This window comes from Lissotriton helveticus, chromosome 6 (genome assembly GCF_964261635.1).
Source record: "Lissotriton helveticus chromosome 6, aLisHel1.1, whole genome shotgun sequence".
Lineage (NCBI taxonomy): Eukaryota > Metazoa > Chordata > Amphibia > Caudata > Salamandridae > Lissotriton > Lissotriton helveticus.
This window is the reverse complement of record NC_136067.1, coordinates 257,687,389-257,703,186: the sequence shown is the minus strand read 5'-3', so window position 1 is coordinate 257,703,186 and position 15,798 is coordinate 257,687,389.

The following is a 15,798-nucleotide window of genomic DNA, read 5'->3' as shown; positions in this document are numbered from 1 at the left end:
CAAGGAAGTGAGAAAGTGAAATATAAAAATATGTACAGTATTGTCGCAATTGTAAACAAGGAGAATGTTCATTAACATCACCACTATAATTGCTTTCTTTAGTAAAGATTCAACCCCATTACCTGACGGGAGAGAATGAGGACACCGTCTTGGTCACAAACTGGACATCCCTCATGGAGATGCCAGACCGCTGCGTGGTGAAGTCTCAGCATGCAGGGACCTTAGGTGTCAGCTGAATTGCCTCCTCTGCCAATCTCATGAGATGCTGATTATTTATAATAAAAAGCATCCTTGCGATGTACGTATAAATTAGCAATGTTATGGATATGTAGAATATAGAATGACACTTGTACATCCATGAGTAAATGCCTTGTACTTCGTGTTCGAGGCACTGTGAAAATGTTGTCTTGAGCCAGATATATAAACAGAAGTCGTTTCAGAGAAACTAATCCAACATTGACGCTCATGCAAATATGTGCAAAAGGTGACAGCAGAAATGTTATTGTGAAAAAGTGGACAATGTAGGAAATAAGCAGCTTCGCTACATGGGCCTAACCCTGACACACAACATTACAAGGTGTAGGAGTCACATATCATTCATACTGGTATGCATTACATCTTAAGAGCCCTTGGTCTAGAGAAACACAAAGTCAGTACTTAAAATGTGTGTGGAGTCTACAGAACACAATGATTAGGGTTGCCTGTACTAATAACGAAATAATGTTCTAACCTTATACTTTATATGTTGCATGCAGCTCCTTGGTGGAGATTCACAATTCAATAAGATATGTAGCAAGGATTGTAACATAGGACTTGAAGGTGAAACGAGCATCTCTTCGACAAAAGCAGTAACCCAATGAGCTATCAACACACAATAGAAATCAGTGACCTCCATGCTACACATTATGCTTTGCAGTAGGTGCATTATCCTTCTCTGCTATTTCATAATGAGTTTCATCTGTGACTAAATCCACACAGATCTCTCCAGCAAATACATTATCCACCAGAGTGATCTTACTGTTATTATACCCCTGGATATTACCGGAAACAGAAAGATCTCTACAGCAGGTGCATTTGCCTAATAAGGCATTTTAAAAGGCAGCCTGTTAATTAAGTCCATACTTATTTACTGTCACATTTGTCCTTGTTGCCATTTTCTTTGGGCCAGGGTTTTTAGAAAATAAATAAGCTGACTGACTCATTTCTTCATGGCTCTACCCCGCATGACTCCACACATTTTTTGCTGCTGCCACACCTTGTCTCTTGCTTTATGGGGTTCCCAGAGCATCGGTTTCCTATTTTCACCACTGCTTATCCTGTTTTATGCAAGGTCCTAAGGCATTATTTAGATTCCTCTTAAAGCACTATGCCATAAGGCTGCTCAAAGTGCGCCACTTCCTGTGAGAGACAGGCGAGTTTGAGAATTTAGTTAAGAAAGGACGCCAGTCTTCCATGAATAAAGTATAGTGAATATTCCTCTTGGTATCGGGTTGGTCTCTGATTGAAGAATATCTAGGCACATAGAATGTATTCTCTTAATATTACAACTTTAAGACAGCATATATTGGATATAGTACCACCTGACTTAAATGATAGGGATATTGCAAGTCATTGAAGAATTCTTTTATAAGGGCAATAACTTCCGCCACCCCTATGTATAGGAACCTCCTGCCACCCCTATGTATAGAAAAGGGCAATGATGCCTCTAGTCCCACCCTAAATCTGGCCTGCAGACTGGTGTAAAGTCGTTTTATATATTTAATGAATTTAGAACTAAGATTGCCTCTGCAAAGCAGGGCGAAACACTGGTCAATAAGCATCAATGGCTCCCAGTCGTCAGTCGATTCACCAATGCCAACACATTGTGGAGGCATCTTATATTATACCTAGTGGATCTTTGAGTAATAAACCCCTACTCCGTGTGTGTCTAGAGTGTGTGTAGGTGTGAAGCCAAGAATACCCCCTAGTCACGATCCAACCCCATTACCTGACGGGAGAGAATGAGTACCCCGTCTTGGTCACAAACTGGACATCCCTCATGGAGATGTCAGACCTCTAAGGAAGATATAGCCTTTAAAAGACAGTTGACCAGCATTTTGGTCAATATTTTGAGGTTCACATTAAGGAGGCATACGAGTGATAGGAGGAGCATCGGTCAGGTGGGCAGCCCAGCTTGTGGATTACCACAATTTCAGCTCTACAAAGGTGCAGCGGAAACAGCCCCATCTCTGTTGAGACAAACAGAAAATCGACCATGGGATCTAGCACCCTAGGTGCAAAGATCTTTAATAATTTTGCTGGGAATCCATTTGGGCCCAGAGTTTCCCCTAACGGCAAATGAGCTAGGGCCTATCCGAAATCCAATACTGTCAGATCCTCCCCTAGCAGAGCCTTTTCTGATTCTGGTGGGACCCTCAATTGCAAATCAGAGACCACACTTTTTAAGGTGGACCTGGAAGTGACTTCTCCTTGGGAGAACAATTGGGTATAATGTTGTCCAAATTGTTGAGCAATTCTTTTATTACCTGGTATTACTAAGCCACTGTCCCCAGAGAGATGTGATCAGCTAATGTTGTAGGTTTTGGCATAAACGATGGAGTGTCTTTCTGACCTTGTCCCTTCACTGGTACATGCAGCTTTGCATTGCAAGTCATGCTTTTCTGCTCACTCATTGTTTTAGTATGTAGCAAGTCTTTGAGTTGGATAGGTGATGGTGAGTGTTAGTATTCAGGCTCTAGTGTGAATGTGTGGATCCACTTTATCTTGTTGTCGTTTCCGTCTGCGGACAGTTTGGAAGCTAATAACCTACCCCTGCAGAGTGGCCCCCGTACGGTAATGGCTGAGCTAACATATCCACTGTTGTTTGTGAAGTTTGTATCAACTGCAACTTCAATATGTAGTCTGCTGCTCTAGTTTTGCAGGTTTCATGTGCTGAGCCACTTTTTAGACCCCTGTGGACTCACTACCATACACAGTTCTACTGGCGAATGGTCTGAAAGGCCAAGTGCAAGTATTTCTATGTTAGCTACTTTGTAAACCTCACAATTGGGTAGAAGAAAGTAGTCAAATCTGGAGAAGGTGCAATGAGTTGCCTGAGTAAAAATTAAAGTAGTGCTCTTGTGGATGAAAGGTACGGAACACATCTACCAATGGCTTAACAACTCCATGAATTTGACCAATAGAGTAGTACACCCCTTGGAAACCTGCGGTCTTCCCCACCTATCTTGGGAATCTTCCACCATGCCATTCCAATCCCCCCCAGGACTGTTACCCATTAGTAAATAGTGTATCAATCAGCTAATGGTTTCTAGAAAAGATCCTACAAAGGCAGTGGTGATATATGTTAATTAAAGAAATAGGTTGTCCATCAAGGAGGCCAGCAACAGTTATATATACCTAAATTGTTGTGTATGACCTATGTGGATTAAAAGGGTAAATACGCAATCGATCTTTGACTGGCCACGTTATATGTTCAGCCATTAGGCAAGCACCAGATGACATTAAGAATGCATTGCATGGGGTTGTACTATCATGTGTCAAGGTTTGCAGGGATAGTATACAAGATGTGAGCATAAAGCAACGAAAAAAAACCATTACCCCACCTATACTTCTGAAACTTAAAGCATTTGTCGCGGGAAAGACCGATAGTCGACTCCAAATGGGCGAGTGACACAATGCATACCTTCGACTCATATCCCAAAAATTCCCAAAGGAATTGTGGCAAAAGAAAGTGAAAAGAGAGTGTCCAAATAATAGTAAATCACAAATTATGGGGGTTCTATACAGCAAGGCAGTGCTATTAGCCCCTGCTCTTTCTGTGGTCCCTTAGTCTAAAAATTTTTTATGACAGAGTACAAATTAGAAATCCATTCATGACTGGATGTTCAGATCAGAAGTTAAGTGATGAGCACATGTTCCTTAACAATTGCCTGAAACCCCTAAGCAGCCTTCAAGTGACAGTTCAGAGGGTCCCTGGAACCTTCACCTCTTCCATTACCATTTCACCTGTTCTTTTGGCAAATTCCCCCTCCTCCATCGACTGAACGGAGGCGTAATCAATTGATTTGTGGTGAGTGGAGTGAGTTTGATGTATGTTATGGGAGTTTGATAAATCTTATTGCTAGGTCTCAGACTGCACAGCACAGCAGTGTCCAGTGCCCAGCATATGGGCTACCACACTCCACTCTAGTCTAACCCACTCCACCCCAATCTACCCCACTCAAGGCTAGCCAAATCTACTCCACTCCAGTCTACTTCACTTCAGTCTACCCCAATCCACTCTACCCCACTTCACCCCACTCCAATATACTCTACTCCTCTCTACCCCACTTCAAACTACTCACTCCAATCTACCCAGGTCTACCCCACTCCACTCTTCCCCACTCCATTTCAATCTACCCTACTCTAACCCACCCAATCTACCCCACTACAAGTACCCAGCTCCATTCCAATCTATCCCACTCCACTCCTCCTAACCTCACTCCAATTCAATGTACCCTATTCTAATCCAACCAATCTACCCCATTCCAAGTAGCCTACTCCACTCCAATCTGCTCCACTCCACTCCATCCCACCCCACTCCAATCTACCCCAATCCACCCCACTCTTCCCCAATCTAACCCATTCCAATCTACCCCAATATACCTCTCTCCACTGTACCCCAATCTACTCCGATCTACTGCACTTCTGTCTACCGCAATCCACCTAATCTACTCCTATCAACCCCAATCCACCCAAATCTACCCGACTCCACTCTACTCCACTTTTATCTGCCCCACTTCACCACAGTCTACCCCACGCCACTGCAATCTACCCCACCCCACTCCCACTACAATCTACCCTACTCCAGTCTTCCTCACTCTATCCCAATATACCCCAAAAATATCCACCTCACTCCACTCTAAACCTATCTTCCCCACTCCAAGCTACTTTATTTCACCAACTCTACTGTTAACCAATCTACCCCACTTCATGCTACGCAAATCTACCCCACTCCATGCTACTCTGTCGCAGTCTAACCCACTTCACTTCACTCCAATCTATCCCACTCCATTCTACCACAATCCACTTCAGTCTAACCCACTCCACCCCAATCTACCCCACTCCAGTCTAGCCCAATCCACTCCACTACAATCTACTTCACTCCATTCTACGGCACTCCATTCTAGGGCACTCCATTCTACGCCACTCCAATCTACCCCAATCCACTCTACCCCACTCCACTTCACCCACTCTAATATACTCTACTCCACTCTACCCCACTTCAAACTACTCCACTCCAATCTACCCAGGTCTACCCCACTCCACTCTTCCCCACTCCATTCCAATCTACCCTACTCTAACCCACCCAATCTACCCCACTCCAAGTACCCTGCTCCATTCCAATCTATCCCACTCCACTCCTACTTACCCCACTCCAATTCAATGTACCCTATTCTAATCCAACCAATCTACCCCACTCCAAGTAGCCTGCTCCACTCCAATCTGCTCCACTTCACTCCATCCCACCCCACTCCAATCTACCCCAATCCATCCCACTCTTCCCCAATCTACCCCAATATACCTCTCTCCACTGTACCCCAATCTACCCCACTTCTATCTACCGCAATCCACCTAATCTACTCCTCTCAACCCCAATACACCCAAATCTACCTGACTCCACTCTATTCCACTCAACTTTTATCTGCCCCACTTCACCACAGCCTACCTCACACCCTGCAATCTACCCCACCCCACTCCCACTACAAACTACCCTACTCCAGTCTTCCTCACTCTATCCCAATATACCCCACTAAAATCCACCTCACTCCACTCTAAACCAATCTACCCCACTCCACGCTACTTCAGTCTACCAACTCTACTGTTAACCAATCTACCCCACTCCATGCTACTCTATCCCAGTCTAACCTACTTCACTTCACACCAATCTATCACACTCCATTCTACCACACTCCACTTCAGTCTAACCCACTCCACCCCAATCTGCCCCACTCCAGTCTAGCCCAATCCACTCCACTACAATCTACTTCACTCCATTCTACGCCACTCCATTCTACCCCAATCCACTCTACCCCACTCGACTCTACCCCACTCCAATCTACCCTATTCCACTGTACCTCACTTCAAACGACCCCATCCTAATCTTCTCAGGTCTCCCCCACTCCACTCTACCCCAATCTACCCCACTCCATCCCAATCTACCCTACTCTAATCTGCCCAATCTACTCCACTCCAAGTAGCCCACTCCACTCCAATCTGCCCACTTCAACCCACCCCACTTCAATCTACCCCAATCCACCCCACTCTTCGCCAGTCTAGCCCAATCCAATCTACCCAGACACACCTCACTCGACTCTGCCCCAATCTACCACACTTCTGTCTACCGCAATCCACCCAAATCTACTCCTATCTACCCCAATCCACCCAAATCTACCCCTCTCCACTCTACTCCACTACACTGCAATCTACCCCAACCCAATCTACTCCACCCCACTCCTATCTACTCCACTACCCTACAATCTACCCCACTCCAGTCTACCTCACTCTACCCGAATATACCCCACTAAAATCTACCTCATTCCACTCGCAAACCAATCTACCCCACTCTACGCTAACCCAATCTACCTGACGCTACTGTAAAGCAATCTACCCCACTCTATGTTACCCCAATCTACCCTAATCCACGCTACTCTAAACCAATGTACTCCACTTCACGCTACTCCAGCCAACCCCACTGCACACTACTCCAATCTACCCCATTCCAATCTACAACACACCCCTAACGATTAGCCATGCTGAACAGCAGCCACACTGGTGTACAACATGGCTAAACACATTTCCAACAGCAATGGCTCTCACCTAGGCAAGGCCAATTGGATATGCTACTGGTTGTTCCCTTTGTCAGTGCTTTCCCTATTTCTTTCCTCCTCTCTCCTTTTTGCGTTTTTCTCTCTCTTGCTCTGGATCAAAGTCTGATGCGGAAAAATAGGTGACACTTCCCAAAAAAGAGTGTGGGTGGGTCCCACCTACAACACCCACCCCTCAAATGAACCATTGCTTGTGCCTCCCATTTGAACTTCAGCTTTTAGAAACACCATAAAACTTTGTGAATTGTTTTATTGTAGCCGGCCCAGCACCACCCCGCTTGTTGAGGACGACCTTTTCTTAACCCGACGGCCATTACCTCCAAAAGCTTTTTGGTGAGCGCAACAGATCGATAATAATACCGTTATCCCTTAGCACTGAGTGCAGATCCAGCCAGCCAGTGCACTCACGCACACGCGTGCCTTTCCAGCCCCGCAGACCTTGACGCGTGCCTGAGCCCGGGGTGCAGTACAGAGATGTTTGTGATGTAGAAAGGGACCAATTGTCCTGTTTCCTTGTCTCGAAACACACTGGCAGGGACATGAATACAGACAATGACCCCTCGACTTGTGCAAAACTGAAGGCGAGGACATTTTAAAAGCCTTCGCTGGTTCTTTACAGCTCTCAGGCGCGCCTTCCTCTGAATGATTCATGCTCCGCAGCTGCGGTGACTCACGCGCAATTGTTCGTTCTAGGAGAAAAACAACTGAAGCAGCTATTTCTAGGAAAACGACAGAGTCGAAGTCAATAATTCTGGGGAGCTGGGCTCGGCGGGGCGGGGAGGCTGACAGCGCGTCCGGCGCACACAGCAGCGGCTTTCATAGCAAACACCTTTTCAAAGTCAAGTGCGGCCGCTTGGCGCTGTCCAGGGGCGCTCGAGCCCGGCCTCGCTGCACAGTAAAGCTCTTATCTGCGTGGGCTTTTTTCAAAAGCTGCCGGGCCCGTTCTTTAAATGAAAAGAAGAAAAGAAAATAAGGTTTGGGTCTCCGCCCTTCTCTATCTACGGCCAAACGTAAAAAAAGCTTGCAGATGCAAAACAGGAGGAAATTGGAAGGTGTTACTGGAGTGCTCGCCCCGTATGCAAGCAAGCCTCTGACAATGCACTTGTTGAAGGTCGAAGCTATGCGCATAGGTAGACCTAGGTTAACTTTAAATCCATCAATTTCCACTAGTCTTACCCAGCAAAAAGTATGTGGAAAAGATTTAGGGTGCAGTAACTCCTGCAGCTCCACCTCTTGGGGTACCGATTTGCAAGGAGTGCCGGCTTTAGAGATGGTGACGCCCGGTGTGACACATTTTTTTTGGCGACCATACCTCTCCCACCCCCTTCACCCACCACATGACAACTTCCTCGGATTCCCTCACTCCCACCCGGCAAAATCGCCCCTCATCTCTCCATAGCCCCTCTCTCACATATACATTTTCTTTGTTTTAAAGCGCCAGCATAGGCTGACTTTACTAATCCACTCAGCTCGCTACATAAAATACAGATTTTTTTTGCAGCAGACATATTAACCTTCTGCGCCTGTTTGTGGTGAGTCAAAATTGCTGATATAGCACAATAAAGACAAAACTCTGATCTCTCTCTTTAGCAGGAACATTAATCACAATAGTTATCTTGACATTTTCATTGCTGCCTGAAAACTGGATGCACAAGGAACTCTGCAGCAGGTGCTTCTAAATGGTAAGTAATTGCTAAACACAGCCCCCCCCCCCGCATGTCAGTGACCCCCCCCCCCCCCACCCCCTCCAGGTCAGCGCCCAGTGCAGTGTCAATTGTTGCACTGCGCTAAAGCCGGCCCAGTTTGCGCGTAAAGTCAGAGCACAAGTCGGGGGTACACGCAGGTACAAGGCGCCCACCCACTATTTTCAGGGGGTAGACGCTGTCCACCCTGCTAAGAAGTTGAGCCCTACAGAAATATGTTAAACTTGTCCCGGTGTAATATTCAGACAACGGGACACATTCAGCAGTGCCTGCACGTTGTCGCATTTCCATTTCCAGCAACAACGTGCAGACTGCGAGTGCTTTTTTTCTCACCTCCAACTGGACCGAAGATAAAGGCCGAAGTTAAGAGGCCATTAGACCTTGTTGTGTTTGAATATCCTGACTGGAGGCGGCCTGGAAACTCACACTTAAAAGTAAATGCAACAGAGGGGAAACAAAGGCGTACAGCTTGTTTTCTCTTCACAGGTACTTAAGAAAGCCAGCTTGTGACTTTGTTTATTCCCTGTATATAAGTGCATGCACTATAAGAATGTCAGATGCATTGACCTGTCTCAGTATTTACACAAATAACAATTTCAATAGCATTTTTATTTCTTTTACAACACTACTCAACCCAGTGCAGGGTATCAGAGCTGTTTACATAACATACACATTTTACATTGACAATATGTACTTGTGTATATCAATGTACAGGATGTTTTACATAAGACAGTGAGGTTTTCAAGATGTAGGAGTCACATATCCTTCAGAGCTCGCTGTGCGATATTAGAAGGATTACAATTTATGAACTACAGGTAACAATAGGATTTCTGTGTCAAAAGCAGTAACCCACTTACCTATCTACATAAAATAAAAATCATCTGCGTGTTATGCTTTGCAGGAGACACATTAATCTTATACTACTTTGATTCAAATCTGGGACTTCACAATACACAACTCTCTCGCGTTAACCTTGAGAGTTATCTCACCATTACTACTAGTCCCTGAGGTTTACTAAGCACCTGTGCAGCAAATGCCTTAACCCCATAAGATATTTTAAAATGCATACTTTGCAACCAATTAAGCAGAACAGATCTACTGCCATGCTTCTCATTGTTGCCAAATTCTTTGTGGCAGGGTTTTAAAAAAAATTATTAGTGGAGGCCCAGATTTTGCATCAGGATTGCACCACTTTTTTGGCACAACCCTGACACCAAATCTCATTTTTTGAATCTCATAATGCGCTTAAATGTACTCATGATATACTTGATAAACATATGTGTGAGGTATTAATATTTGATGTCACTTTTTGTTATGTCACTTCCAGTGAGGTCACTTCCTGTGACGACATCGTGCTGTGATGGCATGCCTCATGTTTTCACTTGCATACTGCCTAACTTGGTTAGTCCCCCCACTTCCTTTTTTAGGACTTGTGCCCTGCATAAAGTTCAAACTAATTGGAACTTTATTGTTTAGCCAAAGGCACTATATGTTACTCATATGTCTTTATGTATTGGAGGACGACTGCTTTTGAAAGGCTCAGTATTATTGAGATCAGTGGGGTGACCCTGTGCCCCTCTGAACCTGGGTAATAGTGCTGTGAACTACAAATGGTTCCGTTTGGTAGAACCAAGAAGTTTTATTTTTTTATCAAAAGGGGACAGAGACCTTTTATAGTTTTATTATGTTAACCTGTTTTGTATGAATTTGATGGTTCATTTCACTATTTTTCACATCAGACACTATTTTTGTGTTGTTGAGCTTACGTTATTATTCATTGTATTATATTTGTCAGCCCATTTAAATATTAAAAAAAATAAAAAATTCTTTTGATATAAAAATTATCGTCTTGACTAAAAGAAAATAACGGACACGTATTGATTCTTGTTGTGTGCAGTTTGAGGTAAATTGTATTATCACTTATAATGGTTTAAAAAAAAGTTATTTTGTTAAAAAAAGTAAACTTCTTGGTTCTACGCAACGGAACAATTTGAAAGGTTTAAGACACAGTTCATTCAAACAACTGATGAGCAGATGAGGAACGTCTGGGGTGAGAAGTTGGAAGGAGATGCTATTACTTGCATCATATCTAGCTCAGGGCATTTTTGACCATGAATAATGAGATAGGCTAGCTAAGTGGTGGGTAATGCTATAGTATATCCAAAGTGGTGACCCTTCAGACAAAGCGGAGGACATTCTGCACTGTAATTTGTCAGGTTCCCATGAATTTGAGGCTGTTATGTGGTAAGGAATTTCCATTATCAGTTTTGAACAACATTCAAAGCCATTTGTTTTGGACTTTTGTTTATTTTACAAAATACATTTGCAAAATCACCTCATCATACTCTCAGTCTGTCACCTACCTGGTAACTGTTGGCTGCTCATGAGCCTATATTGTAATTATCTTTTTGAAGGAAATATTAAAGTATTACTTGTCAACAAGTTGTATCAAAAGCCTGTTAAAAGATAAAAGACTAACAAAAGAACAATTTATTACCAACAATAATACTTATTTTTTTTATAACATGCCCTGATGGGACTTGGATCTGTGACCCCATTGTTTTATCTCTGGATAGTAAGACGCTAAGCGACTTCAAGACATCACAAACTAACAATAGTAACACTGTTCAGACAACAAAGGTTCTTATGGATCAACTTGTCGCAACTTTTAGCAACCTATTGGGCTATCTACTTGGAAGCAGAATCATCCTCAGGTAATGAAAAACCGTTACACAAACACAGCTCTTAAATCACCCTGAAGGATCTTCATTTAGTCAAACCACTTTTCAGTGTAGCACCAAAAACTGTACAAAAGGTGATCCATTCAAAGCAAAGAGAAAGTGATGCCGTGGCCGTAAGTTGTGGCAAAGGTGAAGTAATAACTCCCATTATAAAAAAACTTGGATGCTTATTGTACATTTAGAGAAAGAAGCTTATAGATGTTCTAATTTTTTGTCAATGCATGCTGAAAATGTAATGTCTACAGCCAGCCATGCACATATAAATATACAAATCTAAGGCTCATTATTTCCAAGGCCAGGTCTTCTTCAGGACAGAAGGGAGGATGCACCCTGAAAAAAAGACTCAAACATGTTCAAACTCATAATCTGTGTGAATAATCATAAAAGGTTCCTGAGACAATTTGAACCAAGATACATTATCTCACATGCATGATCCCAAAAGGATTAAACAATGATGCAGAGATACACGTACATCTGGTACAAACACAAAGGAAAACAACACACATCATCATAAAACACCCCTCCAGTGGGTATCATAAACCATGCATATCAGGAAATCCAAAACCTGTGCATTAAATTGTAGCATCCAAAAGGTATCATTCCTCAGAAATGGTAAATATTAGCTATAACTTATGAGGATGTATGAGATCACAACGCATGTTTTCACAACGCATGCCTTTACAACGCGGTTTTCACAACGCATACCATTACAACGCATAGTGCTTTGGGGCGCTGGATAGTGAATTGTTTAATTTACTATTCCAACTCCAGTCCCCGTGGATAGTAGGGAAGGTGTTGCCCCCCAGCGCAATGCGTTGTAATGGTTTGCGTTGTAAAAGTTGCGTCGTAATGGCACTGCGTAGTAAAAGTTGCGTTGTAAAGGTTGTCTTCCACTTATGATAACTAATGGCATAATATAAAGACAAGAGCCCATCGTGGGGTAGGTGGAATGGACAGTACAGAAAACGAAATTTAAAGAAATCAACATTTAGTTTGAAAATAATCTAAATTGTACCTATACTATTGAAAGGTATATTAAGAGTGAGGGCAAGAACAACGCAATGGGCGCAAATTGAAACAAATCAATGTATATCTATTTGTGGCATCCAACAAGTGTCAAAAGAAAATGTTCTTTGGGAACAGGAGCAAAACCCAACCAAGTTTATTAGAACAGTATGATGTTGAAATCCGATCGAAGGGCATGATGAATCGGTGCAATAAGAAATGGAACTGTTTTGATCTCAGTATTAAGTATAAGTCAAATATATTGAACACACACACTGAATGAAAGTGAAGAGCGACGAGAGTCATGGCAATTTGTGGTAGAAACTCCCCTTGAGAGATACCATTTATGCTGCACAATGAGCAGTGTACTCATTTTTTGAGAGAATATTAAATAAATGGAGTAATGAAAAATTTAAAAAATGGGAAACCGCAATGCCCATAACCCACTGGAATGGCATAGAATTCAATTTAAACAATTTCAACTCTGAAGGGAATCTGCATTTACACTAAACTAGGCATGGATTCTCTGTGAAATCATTGAATAATCATGGAGAAACAAAAAGTGGACATTTTATTCAGCTGATTTATTTATAAGAACACACAAATGATTGCTGACATGATCGTTTTGTTTCTTAAAGGATTTTCGTTTTATATACATTTTATCACTTGTGAATAATCATACAATCAATCAATCAATCAATCAATCAGTACATTTGTAGAGCGCACTACTTACCCGTGAGGGTCTCCAGGTGCTGGGCGGGGGGGGGGGAGGGGGTGCTGCTACTACTCGAACAGCCAGGTCTTGAGGAGTCTCCTGAAGGCCAGCAGGTCCTGAGTCTGGTGGGACAACGATCTACCGCCGGCAGTCGCTCGATGGATGGCGAGGGCGAGGTCATCGCAGCGAAGCTGGCGGTTCGGGATGTAGAAGTTGAGTCGTTCGTTGAGGTACACTGGTCCGGGGTTGTGGAGAGCTTTGTGAGCATGGGTGAGGAGTTTAAAGGTGATCCTCTTGTTGACGGGGAGCCAGTGCAGATCTTTCAGGTGGGCTGTGATGTGGCTGTGGCGAGGGACGTCGAGGATGAGGCATGAAAAGGCGTTCTGTATGCTTTGTAGTCGTTTCTGGAGTTTGGCTGAAGTTCCTGTGTAGAGAGCATTGCCGTAATCCAGTCTGCTGCTGACGAGAGCCTGGGTGACTGTCCTTCTGGTACTGGTGGGAATCCATCTGTAGATCTTGCGGGGCATGCAGAGGGTGTTGAAGCAGGAGGAGGAGTCGGCGTTCACTTGCTGGGTCATTGACAATGCGGAGTCCAGGATGACTCCCAGGTTGCGTGTGTGGTTAGTGGGCGTCAGTGCAGCTCCCAGTGCGGCCGGCCACCATAAGTCATCCCAGGCGGAGGGGTTGGATCCGATGATGAGGACCTCCGTCTTGTCTGAGTTCAGTTTTAGGCGGCTGTTCGTCATCCATTCGGCGATGGCTTTCATTCCTTTGTGGAGGTTGGATTTGGCGGTAGTGGGGTCCTTGGTGAGGGAGAGGATCAGCTGGGTATCGTTGGCGTATGTGAGTATGTTGAGGTCATGTGATCCTGTGATGTTGGCGAGCGGTGCCATGTAGATGTTGAAGAGTGTCAGGCTGAGGAACAATCCTTGGGGTACTCCGCAGATGATCTTGGTGTCTTTAGATCTGAATGGGGGGAGGCGGACACTCTGGGTCCAGTCCAGTGCCTTGTCGTGGATCCCTGCGTTGCGGAGGCGTGTGCGGAGGGTGGGGTGGGAGACAGTGTCGAAGGCGGCCGAGAGGACCAGGAGGATGAGGGCCGCGGTTTACCCATTGTCCATCATGGCCCTGATGTCGTTGGTGGCGGCGATGAGAGCAGTTTCGGTGCTGTGGTTGCTGCCGAATCCAGATTAGGACGGGTCCAGAATGTTGTTCTTTTTGAGGAAGGAGGTAAGTTGCCTGTTGACAATCTTCTCAATGACTTTCACCGGGAACAGCAGGAGGGGGATGGGCCGGAAGTTCTTGAGGTCCTTGGGGTCTGCTTTTGGTTTCTTGAGTAGGGCGTCTATCTCAGCATGCTTCCAGTTCTTCTGGAAGGTGGCGGTCTTGAAGGAGCTGTTGATGATCTTGCGGAGGTGGGGTGCGATGGTGGAGCTTACTTTATTGAAGATGTGGTGCGGGCAGGGGTCAGATGGTGAATCGGAGTGGATGGTGTTCATGATTTTGATGGTGTCTTCGTCATTGACGTGGGTCCAGGAGAGCAGGGGGTCGATGTGGCTGGGGGGCGGTGAGACTGAGGTGTCTGTGTCTGTTGGGGGGGCCTGGTTGCTGAAGCTGTCGTGGATGTCTGCGATCTTGCGGTGGAAGAAGGTGGCTAGGGAGTCGCAGAGGTCTTGTGATGGCGGGATGTCGTTGGAGTTGGAGCTGGCAATGGAGAGTTCTTTCACGATGGTGAAGAGCTCTTTGCTGTTGTGTGCGTTGTTCTGAATGCGCTCTTTGAAGGAGGTCCTTTTGGAGGTTCGGATGAGTTGGTGGTGTCTGCAGATGGAGCTCTTGTAGGCTGTATTGCTGTCCGATGTCTGTTTGTGGTGCCATTTCACAAGCCTACGGCAGGCCTGCTTGGATGCCTGGAGGTCGGCGGTGAACCAGATGGCTTTTCTGTTGGTACATCTGTTTGAGGGTTTCTTTGTCGGAGCGAGAGTGTTGGCACAGTCCTCGATCCATTGCCTGAGGTTGATGGCGGGGGAGTCAGTGTTGGTAGTGGTCGTTGGTGGGTTTCGGGCGAGGGTTGTGACTAGCTGGTCTTCGGTGACTTTGCTCCAGCTGCGGTGGGGGGCCCGATGTGTGATGTGGTGCGTGGTAGGCTTCTTGAAGGTGAAGTGGACGCAGCAGTGGTTGGTCCAGTGGAGTTCAGTGGTGTGGCCAAAGGTGACGTGGTTGCTGGCGGAGAAGATGGGGTGCAGCATGTGTCCGGCGGAGTGGGTGGGAGTCATGATGAGCTGTTTGAGTCCGAGGTTGGTGAGATTGTGGAGCAGGGGGGTGTAGTTGCCGTTGTTGGTGTTCTCGAGGTGGAAGTTCAGGTCTCTAAAGAGGATGTAGTCCATGGAAGCAAGTGTGTGCGTGCTGACGAAGTCGGCGATGGAGTTGCTGAATTGCGGTCTGAGGCCAGGGGGGTCTGTAGCTGAGGATTCCTCTGAGGGTGGTGTTGGGGTCGGTGTGGATCTGGAAGTGCAGGTGTTTGGCGGCATGAATGGGCTAGCAGCGGGGCGGGGCCACAGGGGACTCAGCGGGCGAGGAGCAGGGCACAGAAAGCAAAAGGTAAAGGGGCACAAAAGGCAAAAAAGGGCACAGAGGAGGAAAGGGGCACAAAGGGCAGAGACAGTACAACAACAACAATTTGGCAAAACAGTAACAACAATTAAGCAGTGGACACAACTGAGGCAGAGAGGCATCGGACTTACGGCAGCAGCGGTGGCAGCAAGCACAGG